General features: G+C 41.8%; 16 non-coding genes across 16 annotated transcripts; all 16 read left to right on the forward strand.

The window, feature by feature from the left end:
• Nucleotides 1-134: 134 nt before the first annotated feature.
• TRNAP-UGG (transfer RNA proline (anticodon UGG)) lies at nucleotides 135-206 on the forward strand. The gene has a single exon. It is a non-coding gene; the product is annotated as a tRNA-Pro (tRNA).
• A 272-nt stretch (nucleotides 207-478) lies between these two features.
• TRNAV-CAC (transfer RNA valine (anticodon CAC)) lies at nucleotides 479-551 on the forward strand. The gene has a single exon. It is a non-coding gene; the product is annotated as a tRNA-Val (tRNA).
• A 1,980-nt stretch (nucleotides 552-2,531) lies between these two features.
• TRNAP-UGG (transfer RNA proline (anticodon UGG)) lies at nucleotides 2,532-2,603 on the forward strand. The gene has a single exon. It is a non-coding gene; the product is annotated as a tRNA-Pro (tRNA).
• Nucleotides 2,604-2,875: 272 nt separating this feature from the next.
• On the forward strand, nucleotides 2,876-2,948 carry TRNAV-CAC (transfer RNA valine (anticodon CAC)). Its single transcript has one exon. It is a non-coding gene; the product is annotated as a tRNA-Val (tRNA).
• A 2,324-nt stretch (nucleotides 2,949-5,272) lies between these two features.
• Nucleotides 5,273-5,345, forward strand: TRNAV-CAC (transfer RNA valine (anticodon CAC)). The gene has a single exon. It is a non-coding gene; the product is annotated as a tRNA-Val (tRNA).
• A 1,980-nt stretch (nucleotides 5,346-7,325) lies between these two features.
• On the forward strand, nucleotides 7,326-7,397 carry TRNAP-UGG (transfer RNA proline (anticodon UGG)). Its single transcript has one exon. It is a non-coding gene; the product is annotated as a tRNA-Pro (tRNA).
• A 272-nt stretch (nucleotides 7,398-7,669) lies between these two features.
• TRNAV-CAC (transfer RNA valine (anticodon CAC)) lies at nucleotides 7,670-7,742 on the forward strand. The gene has a single exon. It is a non-coding gene; the product is annotated as a tRNA-Val (tRNA).
• Nucleotides 7,743-9,722: 1,980 nt separating this feature from the next.
• TRNAP-UGG (transfer RNA proline (anticodon UGG)) lies at nucleotides 9,723-9,794 on the forward strand. The gene has a single exon. It is a non-coding gene; the product is annotated as a tRNA-Pro (tRNA).
• A 272-nt stretch (nucleotides 9,795-10,066) lies between these two features.
• TRNAV-CAC (transfer RNA valine (anticodon CAC)) lies at nucleotides 10,067-10,139 on the forward strand. Its single transcript has one exon. It is a non-coding gene; the product is annotated as a tRNA-Val (tRNA).
• Nucleotides 10,140-12,119: 1,980 nt separating this feature from the next.
• TRNAP-UGG (transfer RNA proline (anticodon UGG)) lies at nucleotides 12,120-12,191 on the forward strand. Its single transcript has one exon. It is a non-coding gene; the product is annotated as a tRNA-Pro (tRNA).
• A 272-nt stretch (nucleotides 12,192-12,463) lies between these two features.
• On the forward strand, nucleotides 12,464-12,536 carry TRNAV-CAC (transfer RNA valine (anticodon CAC)). The gene has a single exon. It is a non-coding gene; the product is annotated as a tRNA-Val (tRNA).
• A 1,980-nt stretch (nucleotides 12,537-14,516) lies between these two features.
• TRNAP-UGG (transfer RNA proline (anticodon UGG)) lies at nucleotides 14,517-14,588 on the forward strand. The gene has a single exon. It is a non-coding gene; the product is annotated as a tRNA-Pro (tRNA).
• Nucleotides 14,589-14,860: 272 nt separating this feature from the next.
• TRNAV-CAC (transfer RNA valine (anticodon CAC)) lies at nucleotides 14,861-14,933 on the forward strand. Its single transcript has one exon. It is a non-coding gene; the product is annotated as a tRNA-Val (tRNA).
• Nucleotides 14,934-17,257: 2,324 nt separating this feature from the next.
• TRNAV-CAC (transfer RNA valine (anticodon CAC)) lies at nucleotides 17,258-17,330 on the forward strand. Its single transcript has one exon. It is a non-coding gene; the product is annotated as a tRNA-Val (tRNA).
• Nucleotides 17,331-19,303: 1,973 nt separating this feature from the next.
• TRNAP-UGG (transfer RNA proline (anticodon UGG)) lies at nucleotides 19,304-19,375 on the forward strand. The gene has a single exon. It is a non-coding gene; the product is annotated as a tRNA-Pro (tRNA).
• A 272-nt stretch (nucleotides 19,376-19,647) lies between these two features.
• TRNAV-CAC (transfer RNA valine (anticodon CAC)) lies at nucleotides 19,648-19,720 on the forward strand. The gene has a single exon. It is a non-coding gene; the product is annotated as a tRNA-Val (tRNA).
• Nucleotides 19,721-21,138: the final 1,418 nt, after the last annotated feature.

Below are 21,138 nucleotides of genomic sequence, written 5' to 3' on the forward strand. Positions count from 1 at the left end.
TATCGTTTGAGAAAGGGTAAGTTGAGACTGACTTTCATGCGTATTCACAGACCAAGCATCATAAAGATACCAGCATGATCTTCATTGCGGGCTTAGAGCCGGTATTAGCTTTTGAGAGGTAAGAGGATTTTGAGGGCTCGTTGGTCTAGGGGTATGATTCTCGCTTTGGGTGCGAGAGGTCCCGGGTTCAAATCCCGGACGAGCCCTTTTCTTGGTACTCTTTTCAAGTTGTTTTGAAGTTTGCGTTTCAAAACCAACATCAATTTTTTCTTTGCAGTAGTGGATAATTCTTTGCTAGAGTCTCATGCTTCAGCCCTGCCCAGTCTGAGCTAATACCAAACATCTGGTCTTGCATGGCATGTACGAGCGTTCAGCTAGGGATGTCGGGCAGGTTGCATGAAAGAAATCTAAAGCCAGAGGCCCATGGAATAGCCAGTTCGGAGCAGTTTCATTACAGAAAAATCAACTGTAGGTATCTGTTTCTGTAGTGTAGTGGTTATCACGTTCGCCTCACACGCGAAAGGTCCCCGGTTCGAAACCGGGCAGAAACAGTTGTTATATTGTGTTGGCTACAATGTTGATAGGTGCCGTTTTGCCATGGAATTGTCCAAGCCCTGAAGATTATTTCATGCAATCTCGTTCCAAGAAAGGGAATTCTCTCAAAACACTAAAGTAATCGGCGTGTGGATGTATCTGTTGGTTCTCAGACCTTGCTTTCAAAAGAGCCCTGCAATCGGTTCACTGCTCACCTAGAACAAGCATTAACATGGAGAATTGTTGGCACCAACAGGAATCTTATTTTAGTGGAGTGTTTCTGGCTTTGAGTGCAGAGGCCCTCGGCTCAATTCCAAGATGATCCTTCTCAGGGTGATGATACAAATGCATTGTCACCTTTACGTTTAATGTCAGAATCATTTATTTCCAGTTGGTGGTGTAAGAATGTTTGCAACAGTATGGCGATTTTTCCTAGCCATGCATGAATGAAAGCATATCACTCGCCTTTAGGTGTTTTTCTAATACATTGATATTTGCATCTTCCTTCCTAGCCTGCATGTTTGACTATCTTACAGGCTGCATGTAATAAGTATCACATCAGGGCCCTTCTTCTACTCAATTCACAACTGTTCTATCACGACATAGATAAGAAAGCTGCATCTGCTTTTGTTGTGTAGTGGTAATCAGGTTTACCTGACGTGTGAAAGCCCCATGCTTTGAAAGTACACAGTAACAAAGAAACCGATGACTTTTATAAAAAGGTGTCATGTGTGTCTCTTACTTTGCACAAAAAGTGCCAGAGATGACTTCATTTGCAGTCACTTGAAAAGTAGGGATTCTCCAATAAATGGTAAATGGTTGAAACAAATCTGAAGAAATGCATGACATACCTGTGTGTGTGTGTGTATGCATGTATGTATATATAGGGAGAGAGAGAGCGTCAATATAAACAGACTTTATTTCAATCAAGCTGTCTTTTCTATCCTTCAGGAGCAGAATGTTCTGATCATCAGCGCTCCAGAATGTAGTGTTTTCTTGGCAAGCATCACATATTGTGATGTGTTAGCTAAAAGTTCCATATCCTAGAGACTGATATATTCCTCTGTACTTGTACCTTGGGGATTCATCAAAACCTGGCATCATAAGCAGCTTTCTACTGCCACAGACTGCACAGCGAAACAATTTAAAATATCCCAGAAAAAGAAAATAAGCATGCTTAATCAGAGCTTTCTGGACAGGAAGGACATTTGAGCAAGTGAGGAATAAGCACTGCTTTTGTTAATTTGCATAGGCAGAATAGAGACTTCTGGGAAAAGGCCGAAATTACAGTCACAGAAAATGGCTGCATCTATAGAGAACGCTAAGAAGTGTTGGCAGCTTTTCCTCTGACCCTGGCCACTTTTACAAGCAATCCTATGATAGTCAGCAGGACCCACCCTAAAAAGGAAGGGGCATCCACTTGGACCCTTTCCACCTTTTCTAAATCTCGCCTGATCGAGCCTGATTGAGCACTGATTGAGCAGATAAGCACATGTCATTCTCATTTCAGAAAGGTATTGGTTAGCTTGCTGCTAGCAGCTCAGTTATGTTATGATGTTAGAGGCTATGCAAGGAATGCTTTAGTCCAGCGATATGCAGTTTTTAATGCGCCTTGCATTCAGCAGGAAGATCTTTAGCTTGAATCTGTGGCCTAGGTATTCACCTTGGTATTTCTTTTGGCACAAAGTGAAGGAGTATTTAAGAGAAAATGCACAATGTGTTTCTTATGTTGTTATGAACAACTTGTTACTCTTTCTCATTAAGCTTCAGCCACTGAAGAAATATATAAATAAGGGCTGACTTCCTGTAAGACGTGTCCAAAGCTGGGACGGAATAAAAGGAGACACTTGTAAATGATAGTGCTATCGTTTGAGAAAGGGTAAGTTGAGACTGACTTTCATGCGTATTCACAGACCAAGCATCATAAAGATACCAGCATGATCTTCATTGCGGGCTTAGAGCCGGTATTAGCTTTTGAGAGGTAAGAGGATTTTGAGGGCTCGTTGGTCTAGGGGTATGATTCTCGCTTTGGGTGCGAGAGGTCCCGGGTTCAAATCCCGGACGAGCCCTTTTCTTGGTACTCTTTTCAAGTTGTTTTGAAGTTTGCGTTTCAAAACCAACATCAATTTTTTCTTTGCAGTAGTGGATAATTCTTTGCTAGAGTCTCATGCTTCAGCCCTGCCCAGTCTGAGCTAATACCAAACATCTGGTCTTGCATGGCATGTACGAGCGTTCAGCTAGGGATGTCGGGCAGGTTGCATGAAAGAAATCTAAAGCCAGAGGCCCATGGAATAGCCAGTTCGGAGCAGTTTCATTACAGAAAAATCAACTGTAGGTATCTGTTTCTGTAGTGTAGTGGTTATCACGTTCGCCTCACACGCGAAAGGTCCCCGGTTCGAAACCGGGCAGAAACAGTTGTTATATTGTGTTGGCTACAATGTTGATAGGTGCCGTTTTGCCATGGAATTGTCCAAGCCCTGAAGATTATTTCATGCAATCTCGTTCCAAGAAAGGGAATTCTCTCAAAACACTAAAGTAATCGGCGTGTGGATGTATCTGTTGGTTCTCAGACCTTGCTTTCAAAAGAGCCCTGCAATCGGTTCACTGCTCACCTAGAACAAGCATTAACATGGAGAATTGTTGGCACCAACAGGAATCTTATTTTAGTGGAGTGTTTCTGGCTTTGAGTGCAGAGGCCCTCGGCTCAATTCCAAGATGATCCTTCTCAGGGTGATGATACAAATGCATTGTCACCTTTACGTTTAATGTCAGAATCATTTATTTCTAGTTGGTGGTGTAAGAATGTTTGCAACAGTATGGCGATTTTTCCTAGCCATGCATGAATGAAAGCATATCACTCGCCTTTAGGTGTTTTTCTAATACATTGATATTTGCATCTTCCTTCCTAGCCTGCATGTTTGACTATCTTACAGGCTGCATGTAATAAGTATCACATCAGGGCCCTTCTTCTACTCAATTCACAACTGTTCTATCACGACATAGATAAGAAAGCTGCATCTGCTTTTGTTGTGTAGTGGTAATCAGGTTTACCTGACGTGTGAAAGCCCCATGCTTTGAAAGTACACAGTAACAAAGAAACCGATGACTTTTATAAAAAGGTGTCATGTGTGTCTCTTACTTTGCACAAAAAGTGCCAGAGATGACTTCATTTGCAGTCACTTGAAAAGTAGGGATTCTCCAATAAATGGTAAATGGTTGAAACAAATCTGAAGAAATGCATGACATACCTGTGTGTGTGTGTGTATGCATGTATGTATATATAGGGAGAGAGAGAGCGTCAATATAAACAGACTTTATTTCAATCAAGCTGTCTTTTCTATCCTTCAGGAGCAGAATGTTCTGATCATCAGCGCTCCAGAATGTAGTGTTTTCTTGGCAAGCATCACATATTGTGATGTGTTAGCTAAAAGTTCCATATCCTAGAGACTGATATATTCCTCTGTACTTGTACCTTGGGGATTCATCAAAACCTGGCATCATAAGCAGCTTTCTACTGCCACAGACTGGACAGCGAAACAATTTAAAATATCCCAGAAAAAGAAAATAAGCATGCTTAATCAGAGCTTTCTGGACAGGAAGGACATTTGAGCAAGTGAGGAATAAGCACTGCTTTTGTTAATTTGCATAGGCAGAATAGAGACTTCTGGGAAAAGGCCGAAATTACAGTCACAGAAAATGGCTGCATCTATAGAGAACGCTAAGAAGTGTTGGCAGCTTTTCCTCTGACCCTGGCCACTTTTACAAGCAATCCTATGATAGTCAGCAGGACCCACCCTAAAAAGGAAGGGGCATCCACTTGGACCCTTTCCACCTTTTCTAAATCTCGCCTGATTGAGCCTGATTGAGCACTGATTGAGCAGATAAGCACATGTCATTCTCATTTCAGAAAGGTATTGGTTAGCTTGCTGCTAGCAGCTCAGTTATGTTATGATGTTAGAGGCTATGCAAGGAATGCTTTAGTCCAGCGATATGCAGTTTTTATTGCGCCTTGCATTCAGCAGGAAGATCTTTAGCTTGAATCTGTGGCCTAGGTATTCACCTTGGTATTTCTTTTGGCACAAAGTGAAGGAGTATTTAAGAGAAAATGCACAATGTGTTTCTTATGTTGTTATGAACAACTTGTTACTCTTTCTCATTAAGCTTCAGCCACTGAAGAAATATATAAATAAGGGCTGACTTCCTGTAAGACGTGTCCAAAGCTGGGACGGAATAAAAGGAGACACTTGTAAATGATAGTGCTATCGTTTGAGAAAGGGTAAGTTGAGACTGACTTTCATGCGTATTCACAGACCAAGCATCATAAAGATACCAGCATGATCTTCATTGCGGGCTTAGAGCCGGTATTAGCTTTTGAGAGGAAAGAGGATTTTGAGGGCTCGTTGGTCGAGGGGTATGATTCTCGCTTTGGGTGCGAGAGGTCCCGGGTTCAAATCCCGGACGAGCCCTTTTCTTGGTACTCTTTTCAAGTTGTTTTGAAGTTTGCGTTTCAAAACCAACATCAATTTTTTCTTTGCAGTAGTGGATAATTCTTTGCTAGAGTCTCATGCTTCAGCCCTGCCCAGTCTGAGCTAATACCAAACATCTGGTCTTGCATGGCATGTACGAGCGTTCAGCTAGGGATGTCGGGCAGGTTGCATGAAAGAAATCTAAAGCCAGAGGCCCATGGAATAGCCAGTTCTGAGCAGTTTCATTACAGAAAAATCAACTGTAGGTATCTGTTTCTGTAGTGTAGTGGTTATCACGTTCGCCTCACACGCGAAAGGTCCCCGGTTCGAAACCGGGCAGAAACAGTTGTTATATTGTGTTGGCTACAATGTTGATAGGTGCCGTTTTGCCATGGAATTGTCCAAGCCCTGAAGATTATTTCATGCAATCTCGTTCCAAGAAAGGGAATTCTCTCAAAACACTAAAGTAATCGGCGTGTGGATGTATCTGTTGGTTCTCAGACCTTGCTTTCAAAAGAGCCCTGCAATCGGTTCACTGCTCACCTAGAACAAGCATTAACATGGAGAATTGTTGGCACCAACAGGAATCTTATTTTAGTGGAGTGTTTCTGGCTTTGAGTGCAGAGGCCCTCGGCTCAATTCCAAGATGATCCTTCTCAGGGTGATGATACAAATGCATTGTCACCTTTACGTTTAATGTCAGAATCATTTATTTCCAGTTGGTGGTGTAAGAATGTTTGCAACAGTATGGCGATTTTTCCTAGCCATGCATGAATGAAAGCATATCACTCGCCTTTAGGTGTTTTTCTAATACATTGATATTTGCATCTTCCTTCCTAGCCTGCATGTTTGACTATCTTACAGGCTGCATGTAATAAGTATCACATCAGGGCCCTTCTTCTACTCAATTCACAACTGTTCTATCACGACATAGATAAGAAAGCTGCATCTGCTTTTGTTGTGTAGTGGTAATCAGGTTTACCTGACGTGTGAAAGCCCCATGCTTTGAAAGTACACAGTAACAAAGAAACCGATGACTTTTATAAAAAGGTGTCATGTGTGTCTCTTACTTTGCACAAAAAGTGCCAGAGATGACTTCATTTGCAGTCACTTGAAAAGTAGGGATTCTCCAATAAATGGTAAATGGTTGAAACAAATCTGAAGAAATGCATGACATACCTGTGTGTGTGTGTGTATGCATGTATGTATATATAGGGAGAGAGAGAGCGTCAATATAAACAGACTTTATTTCAATCAAGCTGTCTTTTCTATCCTTCAGGAGCAGAATGTTCTGATCATCAGCGCTCCAGAATGTAGTGTTTTCTTGGCAAGCATCACATATTGTGATGTGTTAGCTAAAAGTTCCATATCCTAGAGACTGATATATTCCTCTGTACTTGTACCTTGGGGATTCATCAAAACCTGGCATCATAAGCAGCTTTCTACTGCCACAGACTGGACAGCGAAACAATTTAAAATATCCCAGAAAAAGAAAATAAGCATGCTTAATCAGAGCTTTCTGGACAGGAAGGACATTTGAGCAAGTGAGGAATAAGCACTGCTTTTGTTAATTTGCATAGGCAGAATAGAGACTTCTGGGAAAAGGCCGAAATTACAGTCACAGAAAATGGCTGCATCTATAGAGAACGCTAAGAAGTGTTGGCAGCTTTTCCTCTGACCCTGGCCACTTTTACAAGCAATCCTATGATAGTCAGCAGGACCCACCCTAAAAAGGAAGGGGCATCCACTTGGACCCTTTCCACCTTTTCTAAATCTCGCCTGATCGAGCCTGATTGAGCACTGATTGAGCAGATAAGCACATGTCATTCTCATTTCAGAAAGGTATTGGTTAGCTTGCTGCTAGCAGCTCAGTTATGTTATGATGTTAGAGGCTATGCAAGGAATGCTTTAGTCCAGCGATATGCAGTTTTTAATGCGCCTTGCATTCAGCAGGAAGATCTTTAGCTTGAATCTGTGGCCTAGGTATTCACCTTGGTATTTCTTTTGGCACAAAGTGAAGGAGTATTTAAGAGAAAATGCACAATGTGTTTCTTATGTTGTTATGAACAACTTGTTACTCTTTCTCATTAAGCTTCAGCCACTGAAGAAATATATAAATAAGGGCTGACTTCCTGTAAGACGTGTCCAAAGCTGGGACGGAATAAAAGGAGACACTTGTAAATGATAGTGCTATCGTTTGAGAAAGGGTAAGTTGAGACTGACTTTCATGCGTATTCACAGACCAAGCATCATAAAGATACCAGCATGATCTTCATTGCGGGCTTAGAGCCGGTATTAGCTTTTGAGAGGTAAGAGGATTTTGAGGGCTCGTTGGTCTAGGGGTATGATTCTCGCTTTGGGTGCGAGAGGTCCCGGGTTCAAATCCCGGACGAGCCCTTTTCTTGGTACTCTTTTCAAGTTGTTTTGAAGTTTGCGTTTCAAAACCAACATCAATTTTTTCTTTGCAGTAGTGGATAATTCTTTGCTAGAGTCTCATGCTTCAGCCCTGCCCAGTCTGAGCTAATACCAAACATCTGGTCTTGCATGGCATGTACGAGCGTTCAGCTAGGGATGTCGGGCAGGTTGCATGAAAGAAATCTAAAGCCAGAGGCCCATGGAATAGCCAGTTCGGAGCAGTTTCATTACAGAAAAATCAACTGTAGGTATCTGTTTCTGTAGTGTAGTGGTTATCACGTTTGCCTCACACGCGAAAGGTCCCCGGTTCGAAACCGGGCAGAAACAGTTGTTATATTGTGTTGGCTACAATGTTGATAGGTGCCGTTTTGCCATGGAATTGTCCAAGCCCTGAAGATTATTTCATGCAATCTCGTTCCAAGAAAGGGAATTCTCTCAAAACACTAAAGTAATCGGCGTGTGGATGTATCTGTTGGTTCTCAGACCTTGCTTTCAAAAGAGCCCTGCAATCGGTTCACTGCTCACCTAGAACAAGCATTAACATGGAGAATTGTTGGCACCAACAGGAATCTTATTTTAGTGGAGTGTTTCTGGCTTTGAGTGCAGAGGCCCTCGGCTCAATTCCAAGATGATCCTTCTCAGGGTGATGATACAAATGCATTGTCACCTTTACGTTTAATGTCAGAATCATTTATTTCCAGTTGGTGGTGTAAGAATGTTTGCAACAGTATGGCGATTTTTCCTAGCCATGCATGAATGAAAGCATATCACTCGCCTTTAGGTGTTTTTCTAATACATTGAAATTTGCATCTTCCTTCCTAGCCTGCATGTTTGACTATCTTACAGGCTGCATGTAATAAGTATCACATCAGGGCCCTTCTTCTACTCAATTCACAACTGTTCTATCACGACATAGATAAGAAAGCTGCATCTGCTTTTGTTGTGTAGTGGTAATCAGGTTTACCTGACGTGTGAAAGCCCCATGCTTTGAAAGTACACAGTAACAAAGAAACCGATGACTTTTATAAAAAGGTGTCATGTGTGTCTCTTACTTTGCACAAAAAGTGCCAGAGATGACTTCATTTGCAGTCACTTGAAAAGTAGGGATTCTCCAATAAATGGTAAATGGTTGAAACAAATCTGAAGAAATGCATGACATACCTGTGTGTGTGTGTGTATGCATGTATGTATATATAGGGAGAGAGAGAGCGTCAATATAAACAGACTTTATTTCAATCAAGCTGTCTTTTCTATCCTTCAGGAGCAGAATGTTCTGATCATCAGCGCTCCAGAATGTAGTGTTTTCTTGGCAAGCATCACATATTGTGATGTGTTAGCTAAAAGTTCCATATCCTAGAGACTGATATATTCCTCTGTACTTGTACCTTGGGGATTCATCAAAACCTGGCATCATAAGCAGCTTTCTACTGCCACAGACTGGACAGCGAAACAATTTAAAATATCCCAGAAAAAGAAAATAAGCATGCTTAATCAGAGCTTTCTGGACAGGAAGGACATTTGAGCAAGTGAGGAATAAGCACTGCTTTTGTTAATTTGCATAGGCAGAATAGAGACTTCTGGGAAAAGGCCGAAATTACAGTCACAGAAAATGGCTGCATCTATAGAGAACGCTAAGAAGTGTTGGCAGCTTTTCCTCTGACCCTGGCCACTTTTACAAGCAATCCTATGATAGTCAGCAGGACCCACCCTAAAAAGGAAGGGGCATCCACTTGGACCCTTTCCACCTTTTCTAAATCTCGCCTGATCGAGCCTGATTGAGCACTGATTGAGCAGATAAGCACATGTCATTCTCATTTCAGAAAGGTATTGGTTAGCTTGCTGCTAGCAGCTCAGTTATGTTATGATGTTAGAGGCTATGCAAGGAATGCTTTAGTCCAGCGATATGCAGTTTTTATTGCGCCTTGCATTCAGCAGGAAGATCTTTAGCTTGAATCTGTGGCCTAGGTATTCACCTTGGTATTTCTTTTGGCACAAAGTGAAGGAGTATTTGAGAGAAAATGCACAATGTGTTTCTTATGTTGTTATGAACAACTTGTTACTCTTTCTCATTAAGCTTCAGCCACTGAAGAAATATATAAATAAGGGCTGACTTCCTGTAAGACGTGTCCAAAGCTGGGACGGAATAAAAGGAGACACTTGTAAATGATAGTGCTATCGTTTGAGAAAGGGTAAGTTGAGACTGACTTTCATGCGTATTCACAGACCAAGCATCATAAAGATACCAGCATGATCTTCATTGCGGGCTTAGAGCCGGTATTAGCTTTTGAGAGGTAAGAGGATTTTGAGGGCTCGTTGGTCTAGGGGTATGATTCTCGCTTTGGGTGCGAGAGGTCCCGGGTTCAAATCCCGGACGAGCCCTTTTCTTGGTACTCTTTTCAAGTTGTTTTGAAGTTTGCGTTTCAAAACCAACATCAATTTTTTCTTTGCAGTAGTGGATAATTCTTTGCTAGAGTCTCATGCTTCAGCCCTGCCCAGTCTGAGCTAATACCAAACATCTGGTCTTGCATGGCATGTACGAGCGTTCAGCTAGGGATGTCGGGCAGGTTGCATGAAAGAAATCTAAAGCCAGAGGCCCATGGAATAGCCAGTTCGGAGCAGTTTCATTACAGAAAAATCAACTGTAGGTATCTGTTTCTGTAGTGTAGTGGTTATCACGTTCGCCTCACACGCGAAAGGTCCCCGGTTCGAAACCGGGCAGAAACAGTTGTTATATTGTGTTGGCTACAATGTTGATAGGTGCCGTTTTGCCATGGAATTGTCCAAGCCCTGAAGATTATTTCATGCAATCTCGTTCCAAGAAAGGGAATTCTCTCAAAACACTAAAGTAATCGGCGTGTGGATGTATCTGTTGGTTCTCAGACCTTGCTTTCAAAAGAGCCCTGCAATCGGTTCACTGCTCACCTAGAACAAGCATTAACATGGAGAATTGTTGGCACCAACAGGAATCTTATTTTAGTGGAGTGTTTCTGGCTTTGAGTGCAGAGGCCCTCGGCTCAATTCCAAGATGATCCTTCTCAGGGTGATGATACAAATGCATTGTCACCTTTACGTTTAATGTCAGAATCATTTATTTCCAGTTGGTGGTGTAAGAATGTTTGCAACAGTATGGCGATTTTTCCTAGCCATGCATGAATGAAAGCATATCACTCGCCTTTAGGTGTTTTTCTAATACATTGATATTTGCATCTTCCTTCCTAGCCTGCATGTTTGACTATCTTACAGGCTGCATGTAATAAGTATCACATCAGGGCCCTTCTTCTACTCAATTCACAACTGTTCTATCACGACATAGATAAGAAAGCTGCATCTGCTTTTGTTGTGTAGTGGTAATCAGGTTTACCTGACGTGTGAAAGCCCCATGCTTTGAAAGTACACAGTAACAAAGAAACCGATGACTTTTATAAAAAGGTGTCATGTGTGTCTCTTACTTTGCACAAAAAGTGCCAGAGATGACTTCATTTGCAGTCACTTGAAAAGTAGGGATTCTCCAATAAATGGTAAATGGTTGAAACAAATCTGAAGAAATGCATGACATACCTGTGTGTGTGTGTGTATGCATGTATGTATATATAGGGAGAGAGAGAGCGTCAATATAAACAGACTTTATTTCAATCAAGCTGTCTTTTCTATCCTTCAGGAGCAGAATGTTCTGATCATCAGCGCTCCAGAATGTAGTGTTTTCTTGGCAAGCATCACATATTGTGATGTGTTAGCTAAAAGTTCCATATCCTAGAGACTGATATATTCCTCTGTACTTGTACCTTGGGGATTCATCAAAACCTGGCATCATAAGCAGCTTTCTACTGCCACAGACTGGACAGCGAAACAATTTAAAATATCCCAGAAAAAGAAAATAAGCATGCTTAATCAGAGCTTTCTGGACAGGAAGGACATTTGAGCAAGTGAGGAATAAGCACTGCTTTTGTTAATTTGCATAGGCAGAATAGAGACTTCTGGGAAAAGGCCGAAATTACAGTCACAGAAAATGGCTGCATCTATAGAGAACGCTAAGAAGTGTTGGCAGCTTTTCCTCTGACCCTGGCCACTTTTACAAGCAATCCTATGATAGTCAGCAGGACCCACCCTAAAAAGGAAGGGGCATCCACTTGGACCCTTTCCACCTTTTCTAAATCTCGCCTGATCGAGCCTGATTGAGCACTGATTGAGCAGATAAGCACATGTCATTCTCATTTCAGAAAGGTATTGGTTAGCTTGCTGCTAGCAGCTCAGTTATGTTATGATGTTAGAGGCTATGCAAGGAATGCTTTAGTCCAGCGATATGCAGTTTTTAATGCGCCTTGCATTCAGCAGGAAGATCTTTAGCTTGAATCTGTGGCCTAGGTATTCACCTTGGTATTTCTTTTGGCACAAAGTGAAGGAGTATTTAAGAGAAAATGCACAATGTGTTTCTTATGTTGTTATGAACAACTTGTTACTCTTTCTCATTAAGCTTCAGCCACTGAAGAAATATATAAATAAGGGCTGACTTCCTGTAAGACGTGTCCAAAGCTGGGACGGAATAAAAGGAGACACTTGTAAATGATAGTGCTATCGTTTGAGAAAGGGTAAGTTGAGACTGACTTTCATGCGTATTCACAGACCAAGCATCATAAAGATACCAGCATGATCTTCATTGCGGGCTTAGAGCCGGTATTAGCTTTTGAGAGGTAAGAGGATTTTGAGGGCTCGTTGGTCTAGGGGTATGATTCTCGCTTTGGGTGCGAGAGGTCCCGGGTTCAAATCCCGGACGAGCCCTTTTCTTGGTACTCTTTTCAAGTTGTTTTGAAGTTTGCGTTTCAAAACCAACATCAATTTTTTCTTTGCAGTAGTGGATAATTCTTTGCTAGAGTCTCATGCTTCAGCCCTGCCCAGTCTGAGCTAATACCAAACATCTGGTCTTGCATGGCATGTACGAGCGTTCAGCTAGGGATGTCGGGCAGGTTGCATGAAAGAAATCTAAAGCCAGAGGCCCATGGAATAGCCAGTTCGGAGCAGTTTCATTACAGAAAAATCAACTGTAGGTATCTGTTTCTGTAGTGTAGTGGTTATCACGTTCGCCTCACACGCGAAAGGTCCCCGGTTCGAAACCGGGCAGAAACAGTTGTTATATTGTGTTGGCTACAATGTTGATAGGTGCCGTTTTGCCATGGAATTGTCCAAGCCCTGAAGATTATTTCATGCAATCTCGTTCCAAGAAAGGGAATTCTCTCAAAACACTAAAGTAATCGGCGTGTGGATGTATCTGTTGGTTCTCAGACCTTGCTTTCAAAAGAGCCCTGCAATCGGTTCACTGCTCACCTAGAACAAGCATTAACATGGAGAATTGTTGGCACCAACAGGAATCTTATTTTAGTGGAGTGTTTCTGGCTTTGAGTGCAGAGGCCCTCGGCTCAATTCCAAGATGATCCTTCTCAGGGTGATGATACAAATGCATTGTCACCTTTACGTTTAATGTCAGAATCATTTATTTCCAGTTGGTGGTGTAAGAATGTTTGCAACAGTATGGCGATTTTTCCTAGCCATGCATGAATGAAAGCATATCACTCGCCTTTAGGTGTTTTTCTAATACATTGATATTTGCATCTTCCTTCCTAGCCTGCATGTTTGACTATCTTACAGGCTGCATGTAATAAGTATCACATCAGGGCCCTTCTTCTACTCAATTCACAACTGTTCTATCACGACATAGATAAGAAAGCTGCATCTGCTTTTGTTGTGTAGTGGTAATCAGGTTTACCTGACGTGTGAAAGCCCCATGCTTTGAAAGTACACAGTAACAAAGAAACCGATGACTTTTATAAAAAGGTGTCATGTGTGTCTCTTACTTTGCACAAAAAGTGCCAGAGATGACTTCATTTGCAGTCACTTGAAAAGTAGGGATTCTCCAATAAATGGTAAATGGTTGAAACAAATCTGAAGAAATGCATGACATACCTGTGTGTGTGTGTGTATGCATGTATGTATATATAGGGAGAGAGAGAGCGTCAATATAAACAGACTTTATTTCAATCAAGCTGTCTTTTCTATCCTTCAGGAGCAGAATGTTCTGATCATCAGCGCTCCAGAATGTAGTGTTTTCTTGGCAAGCATCACATATTGTGATGTGTTAGCTAAAAGTTCCATATCCTAGAGACTGATATATTCCTCTGTACTTGTACCTTGGGGATTCATCAAAACCTGGCATCATAAGCAGCTTTCTACTGCCACAGACTGGACAGCGAAACAATTTAAAATATCCCAGAAAAAGAAAATAAGCATGCTTAATCAGAGCTTTCTGGACAGGAAGGACATTTGAGCAAGTGAGGAATAAGCACTGCTTTTGTTAATTTGCATAGGCAGAATAGAGACTTCTGGGAAAAGGCCGAAATTACAGTCACAGAAAATGGCTGCATCTATAGAGAACGCTAAGAAGTGTTGGCAGCTTTTCCTCTGACCCTGGCCACTTTTACAAGCAATCCTATGATAGTCAGCAGGACCCACCCTAAAAAGGAAGGGGCATCCACTTGGACCCTTTCCACCTTTTCTAAATCTCGCCTGATCGAGCCTGATTGAGCACTGATTGAGCAGATAAGCACATGTCATTCTCATTTCAGAAAGGTATTGGTTAGCTTGCTGCTAGCAGCTCAGTTATGTTATGATGTTAGAGGCTATGCAAGGAATGCTTTAGTCCAGCGATATGCAGTTTTTAATGCGCCTTGCATTCAGCAGGAAGATCTTTAGCTTGAATCTGTGGCCTAGGTATTCACCTTGGTATTTCTTTTGGCACAAAGTGAAGGAGTATTTAAGAGAAAATGCACAATGTGTTTCTTATGTTGTTATGAACAACTTGTTACTCTTTCTCATTAAGCTTCAGCCACTGAAGAAATATATAAATAAGGGCTGACTTCCTGTAAGACGTGTCCAAAGCTGGGACGGAATAAAAGGAGACACTTGTAAATGATAGTGCTATCGTTTGAGAAAGGGTAAGTTGAGACTGACTTTCATGCGTATTCACAGACCAAGCATCATAAAGATACCAGCATGATCTTCATTGCGGGCTTAGAGCCGGTATTAGCTTTTGAGAGGTAAGAGGATTTTGAGGGCTCGTTGGTCTAGGGGTATGATTCTCGCTTTGGGTGCGAGAGGTCCCGGGTTCAAATCCCGGACGAGCCCTTTTCTTGGTACTCTTTTCAAGTTGTTTTGAAGTTTGCGTTTCAAAACCAACATCAATTTTTTCTTTGCAGTAGTGGATAATTCTTTGCTAGAGTCTCATGCTTCAGCCCTGCCCAGTCTGAGCTAATACCAAACATCTGGTCTTGCATGGCATGTACGAGCGTTCAGCTAGGGATGTCGGGCAGGTTGCATGAAAGAAATCTAAAGCCAGAGGCCCATGGAATAGCCAGTTCGGAGCAGTTTCATTACAGAAAAATCAACTGTAGGTATCTGTTTCTGTAGTGTAGTGGTTATCACGTTCGCCTCACACGCGAAAGGTCCCCGGTTCGAAACCGGGCAGAAACAGTTGTTATATTGTGTTGGCTACAATGTTGATAGGTGCCGTTTTGCCATGGAATTGTCCAAGCCCTGAAGATTATTTCATGCAATCTCGTTCCAAGAAAGGGAATTCTCTCAAAACACTAAAGTAATCGGCGTGTGGATGTATCTGTTGGTTCTCAGACCTTGCTTTCAAAAGAGCCCTGCAATCGGTTCACTGCTCACCTAGAACAAGCATTAACATGGAGAATTGTTGGCACCAACAGGAATCTTATTTTAGTGGAGTGTTTCTGGCTTTGAGTGCAGAGGCCCTCGGCTCAATTCCAAGATGATCCTTCTCAGGGTGATGATACAAATGCATTGTCACCTTTACGTTTAATGTCAGAATCATTTATTTCTAGTTGGTGGTGTAAGAATGTTTGCAACAGTATGGCGATTTTTCCTAGCCATGCATGAATGAAAGCATATCACTCGCCTTTAGGTGTTTTTCTAATACATTGATATTTGCATCTTCCTTCCTAGCCTGCATGTTTGACTATCTTACAGGCTGCATGTAATAAGTATCACATCAGGGCCCTTCTTCTACTCAATTCACAACTGTTCTATCACGACATAGATAAGAAAGCTGCATCTGCTTTTGTTGTGTAGTGGTAATCAGGTTTACCTGACGTGTGAAAGCCCCATGCTTTGAAAGTACACAGTAACAAAGAAACCGATGACTTTTATAAAAAGGTGTCATGTGTGTCTCTTACTTTGCACAAAAAGTGCCAGAGATGACTTCATTTGCAGTCACTTGAAAAGTAGGGATTCTCCAATAAATGGTAAATGGTTGAAACAAATCTGAAGAAATGCATGACATACCTGTGTGTGTGTGTGTATGCATGTATGTATATATAGGGAGAGAGAGAGCGTCAATATAAACAGACTTTATTTCAATCAAGCTGTCTTTTCTATCCTTCAGGAGCAGAATGTTCTGATCATCAGCGCTCCAGAATGTAGTGTTTTCTTGGCAAGCATCACATATTGTGATGTGTTAGCTAAAAGTTCCATATCCTAGAGACTGATATATTCCTCTGTACTTGTACCTTGGGGATTCATCAAAACCTGGCATCATAAGCAGCTTTCTACTGCCACAGACTGGACAGCGAAACAATTTAAAATATCCCAGAAAAAGAAAATAAGCATGCTTAATCAGAGCTTTCTGGACAGGAAGGACATTTGAGCAAGTGAGGAATAAGCACTGCTTTTGTTAATTTGCATAGGCAGAATAGAGACTTCTGGGAAAAGGCCGAAATTACAGTCACAGAAAATGGCTGCATCTATAGAGAACGCTAAGAAGTGTTGGCAGCTTTTCCTCTGACCCTGGCCACTTTTACAAGCAATCCTATGATAGTCAGCAGGACCCACCCTAAAAAGGAAGGGGCATCCACTTGGACCCTTTCCACCTTTTCTAAATCTCGCCTGATTGAGCCTGATTGAGCACTGATTGAGCAGATAAGCACATGTCATTCTCATTTCAGAAAGGTATTGGTTAGCTTGCTGCTAGCAGCTCAGTTATGTTATGATGTTAGAGGCTATGCAAGGAATGCTTTAGTCCAGCGATATGCAGTTTTTATTGCGCCTTGCATTCAGCAGGAAGATCTTTAGCTTGAATCTGTGGCCTAGGTATTCACCTTGGTATTTCTTTTGGCACAAAGTGAAGGAGTATTTAAGAGAAAATGCACAATGTGTTTCTTATGTTGTTATGAACAACTTGTTACTCTTTCTCATTAAGCTTCAGCCACTGAAGAAATATATAAATAAGGGCTGACTTCCTGTAAGACGTGTCCAAAGCTGGGACGGAATAAAAGGAGACACTTGTAAATGATAGTGCTATCGTTTGAGAAAGGGTAAGTTGAGACTGACTTTCATGCGTATTCACAGACCAAGCATCATAAAGATACCAGCATGATCTTCATTGCGGGCTTAGAGCCGGTATTAGCTTTTGAGAGGAAAGAGGATTTTGAGGGCTCGTTGGTCGAGGGGTATGATTCTCGCTTTGGGTGCGAGAGGTCCCGGGTTCAAATCCCGGACGAGCCCTTTTCTTGGTACTCTTTTCAAGTTGTTTTGAAGTTTGCGTTTCAAAACCAACATCAATTTTTTCTTTGCAGTAGTGGATAATTCTTTGCTAGAGTCTCATGCTTCAGCCCTGCCCAGTCTGAGCTAATACCAAACATCTGGTCTTGCATGGCATGTACGAGCGTTCAGCTAGGGATGTCGGGCAGGTTGCATGAAAGAAATCTAAAGCCAGAGGCCCATGGAATAGCCAGTTCTGAGCAGTTTCATTACAGAAAAATCAACTGTAGGTATCTGTTTCTGTAGTGTAGTGGTTATCACGTTCGCCTCACACGCGAAAGGTCCCCGGTTCGAAACCGGGCAGAAACAGTTGTTATATTGTGTTGGCTACAATGTTGATAGGTGCCGTTTTGCCATGGAATTGTCCAAGCCCTGAAGATTATTTCATGCAATCTCGTTCCAAGAAAGGGAATTCTCTCAAAACACTAAAGTAATCGGCGTGTGGATGTATCTGTTGGTTCTCAGACCTTGCTTTCAAAAGAGCCCTGCAATCGGTTCACTGCTCACCTAGAACAAGCATTAACATGGAGAATTGTTGGCACCAACAGGAATCTTATTTTAGTGGAGTGTTTCTGGCTTTGAGTGCAGAGGCCCTCGGCTCAATTCCAAGATGATCCTTCTCAGGGTGATGATACAAATGCATTGTCACCTTTACGTTTAATGTCAGAATCATTTATTTCCAGTTGGTGGTGTAAGAATGTTTGCAACAGTATGGCGATTTTTCCTAGCCATGCATGAATGAAAGCATATCACTCGCCTTTAGGTGTTTTTCTAATACATTGATATTTGCATCTTCCTTCCTAGCCTGCATGTTTGACTATCTTACAGGCTGCATGTAATAAGTATCACATCAGGGCCCTTCTTCTACTCAATTCACAACTGTTCTATCACGACATAGATAAGAAAGCTGCATCTGCTTTTGTTGTGTAGTGGTAATCAGGTTTACCTGACGTGTGAAAGCCCCATGCTTTGAAAGTACACAGTAACAAAGAAACCGATGACTTTTATAAAAAGGTGTCATGTGTGTCTCTTACTTTGCACAAAAAGTGCCAGAGATGACTTCATTTGCAGTCACTTGAAAAGTAGGGATTCTCCAATAAATGGTTGAAACAAATCTGAAGAAATGCATGACATACCTGTGTGTGTGTGTGTATGCATGTATGTATATATAGGGAGAGAGAGAGCGTCAATATAAACAGACTTTATTTCAATCAAGCTGTCTTTTCTATCCTTCAGGAGCAGAATGTTCTGATCATCAGCGCTCCAGAATGTAGTGTTTTCTTGGCAAGCATCACATATTGTGATGTGTTAGCTAAAAGTTCCATATCCTAGAGACTGATATATTCCTCTGTACTTGTACCTTGGGGATTCATCAAAACCTGGCATCATAAGCAGCTTTCTACTGCCACAGACTGGACAGCGAAACAATTTAAAATATCCCAGAAAAAGAAAATAAGCATGCTTAATCAGAGCTTTCTGGACAGGAAGGACATTTGAGCAAGTGAGGAATAAGCACTGCTTTTGTTAATTTGCATAGGCAGAATAGAGACTTCTGGGAAAAGGCCGAAATTACAGTCACAGAAAATGGCTGCATCTATAGAGAACGCTAAGAAGTGTTGGCAGCTTTTCCTCTGACCCTGGCCACTTTTACAAGCAATCCTATGATAGTCAGCAGGACCCACCCTAAAAAGGAAGGGGCATCCACTTGGACCCTTTCCACCTTTTCTAAATCTCGCCTGATCGAGCCTGATTGAGCACTGATTGAGCAGATAAGCACATGTCATTCTCATTTCAGAAAGGTATTGGTTAGCTTGCTGCTAGCAGCTCAGTTATGTTATGATGTTAGAGGCTATGCAAGGAATGCTTTAGTCCAGCGATATGCAGTTTTTAATGCGCCTTGCATTCAGCAGGAAGATCTTTAGCTTGAATCTGTGGCCTAGGTATTCACCTTGGTATTTCTTTTGGCACAAAGTGAAGGAGTATTTAAGAGAAAATGCACAATGTGTTTCTTATGTTGTTATGAACAACTTGTTACTCTTTCTCATTAAGCTTCAGCCACTGAAGAAATATATAAATAAGGGCTGACTTCCTGTAAGACGTGTCCAAAGCTGGGACGGAATAAAAGGAGACACTTGTAAATGATAGTGCTATCGTTTGAGAAAGGGTAAGTTGAGACTGACTTTCATGCGTATTCACAGACCAAGCATCATAAAGATACCAGCATGATCTTCATTGCGGGCTTAGAGCCGGTATTAGCTTTTGAGAGGTAAGAGGATTTTGAGGGCTCGTTGGTCTAGGGGTATGATTCTCGCTTTGGGTGCGAGAGGTCCCGGGTTCAAATCCCGGACGAGCCCTTTTCTTGGTACTCTTTTCAAGTTGTTTTGAAGTTTGCGTTTCAAAACCAACATCAATTTTTTCTTTGCAGTAGTGGATAATTCTTTGCTAGAGTCTCATGCTTCAGCCCTGCCCAGTCTGAGCTAATACCAAACATCTGGTCTTGCATGGCATGTACGAGCGTTCAGCTAGGGATGTCGGGCAGGTTGCATGAAAGAAATCTAAAGCCAGAGGCCCATGGAATAGCCAGTTCGGAGCAGTTTCATTACAGAAAAATCAACTGTAGGTATCTGTTTCTGTAGTGTAGTGGTTATCACGTTCGCCTCACACGCGAAAGGTCCCCGGTTCGAAACCGGGCAGAAACAGTTGTTATATTGTGTTGGCTACAATGTTGATAGGTGCCGTTTTGCCATGGAATTGTCCAAGCCCTGAAGATTATTTCATGCAATCTCGTTCCAAGAAAGGGAATTCTCTCAAAACACTAAAGTAATCGGCGTGTGGATGTATCTGTTGGTTCTCAGACCTTGCTTTCAAAAGAGCCCTGCAATCGGTTCACTGCTCACCTAGAACAAGCATTAACATGGAGAATTGTTGGCACCAACAGGAATCTTATTTTAGTGGAGTGTTTCTGGCTTTGAGTGCAGAGGCCCTCGGCTCAATTCCAAGATGATCCTTCTCAGGGTGATGATACAAATGCATTGTCACCTTTACGTTTAATGTCAGAATCATTTATTTCCAGTTGGTGGTGTAAGAATGTTTGCAACAGTATGGCGATTTTTCCTAGCCATGCATGAATGAAAGCATATCACTCGCCTTTAGGTGTTTTTCTAATACATTGATATTTGCATCTTCCTTCCTAGCCTGCATGTTTGACTATCTTACAGGCTGCATGTAATAAGTATCACATCAGGGCCCTTCTTCTACTCAATTCACAACTGTTCTATCACGACATAGATAAGAAAGCTGCATCTGCTTTTGTTGTGTAGTGGTAATCAGGTTTACCTGACGTGTGAAAGCCCCATGCTTTGAAAGTACACAGTAACAAAGAAACCGATGACTTTTATAAAAAGGTGTCATGTGTGTCTCTTACTTTGCACAAAAAGTGCCAGAGATGACTTCATTTGCAGTCACTTGAAAAGTAGGGATTCTCCAATAAATGGTAAATGGTTGAAACAAATCTGAAGAAATGCATGACATACCTGTGTGTGTGTGTGTATGCATGTATGTATATATAGGGAGAGAGAGAGCGTCAATATAAACAGACTTTATTTCAATCAAGCTGTCTTTTCTATCCTTCAGGAGCAGAATGTTCTGATCATCAGCGCTCCAGAATGTAGTGTTTTCTTGGCAAGCATCACATATTGTGATGTGTTAGCTAAAAGTTCCATATCCTAGAGACTGATATATTCCTCTGTACTTGTACCTTGGGGATTCATCAAAACCTGGCATCATAAGCAGCTTTCTACTGCCACAGACTGGACAGCGAAACAATTTAAAATATCCCAGAAAAAGAAAATAAGCATGCTTAATCAGAGCTTTCTGGACAGGAAGGACATTTGAGCAAGTGAGGAATAAGCACTGCTTTTGTTAATTTGCATAGGCAGAATAGAGACTTCTGGGAAAAGGCCGAAATTACAGTCACAGAAAATGGCTGCATCTATAGAGAACGCTAAGAAGTGTTGGCAGCTTTTCCTCTGACCCTGGCCACTTTTACAAGCAATCCTATGATAGTCAGCAGGACCCACCCTAAAAAGGAAGGGGCATCCACTTGGACCCTTTCCAC

Source organism: Triturus cristatus, chromosome 8 (assembly GCF_964204655.1).
Source record: "Triturus cristatus chromosome 8, aTriCri1.1, whole genome shotgun sequence".
Lineage (NCBI taxonomy): Eukaryota > Metazoa > Chordata > Amphibia > Caudata > Salamandridae > Triturus > Triturus cristatus.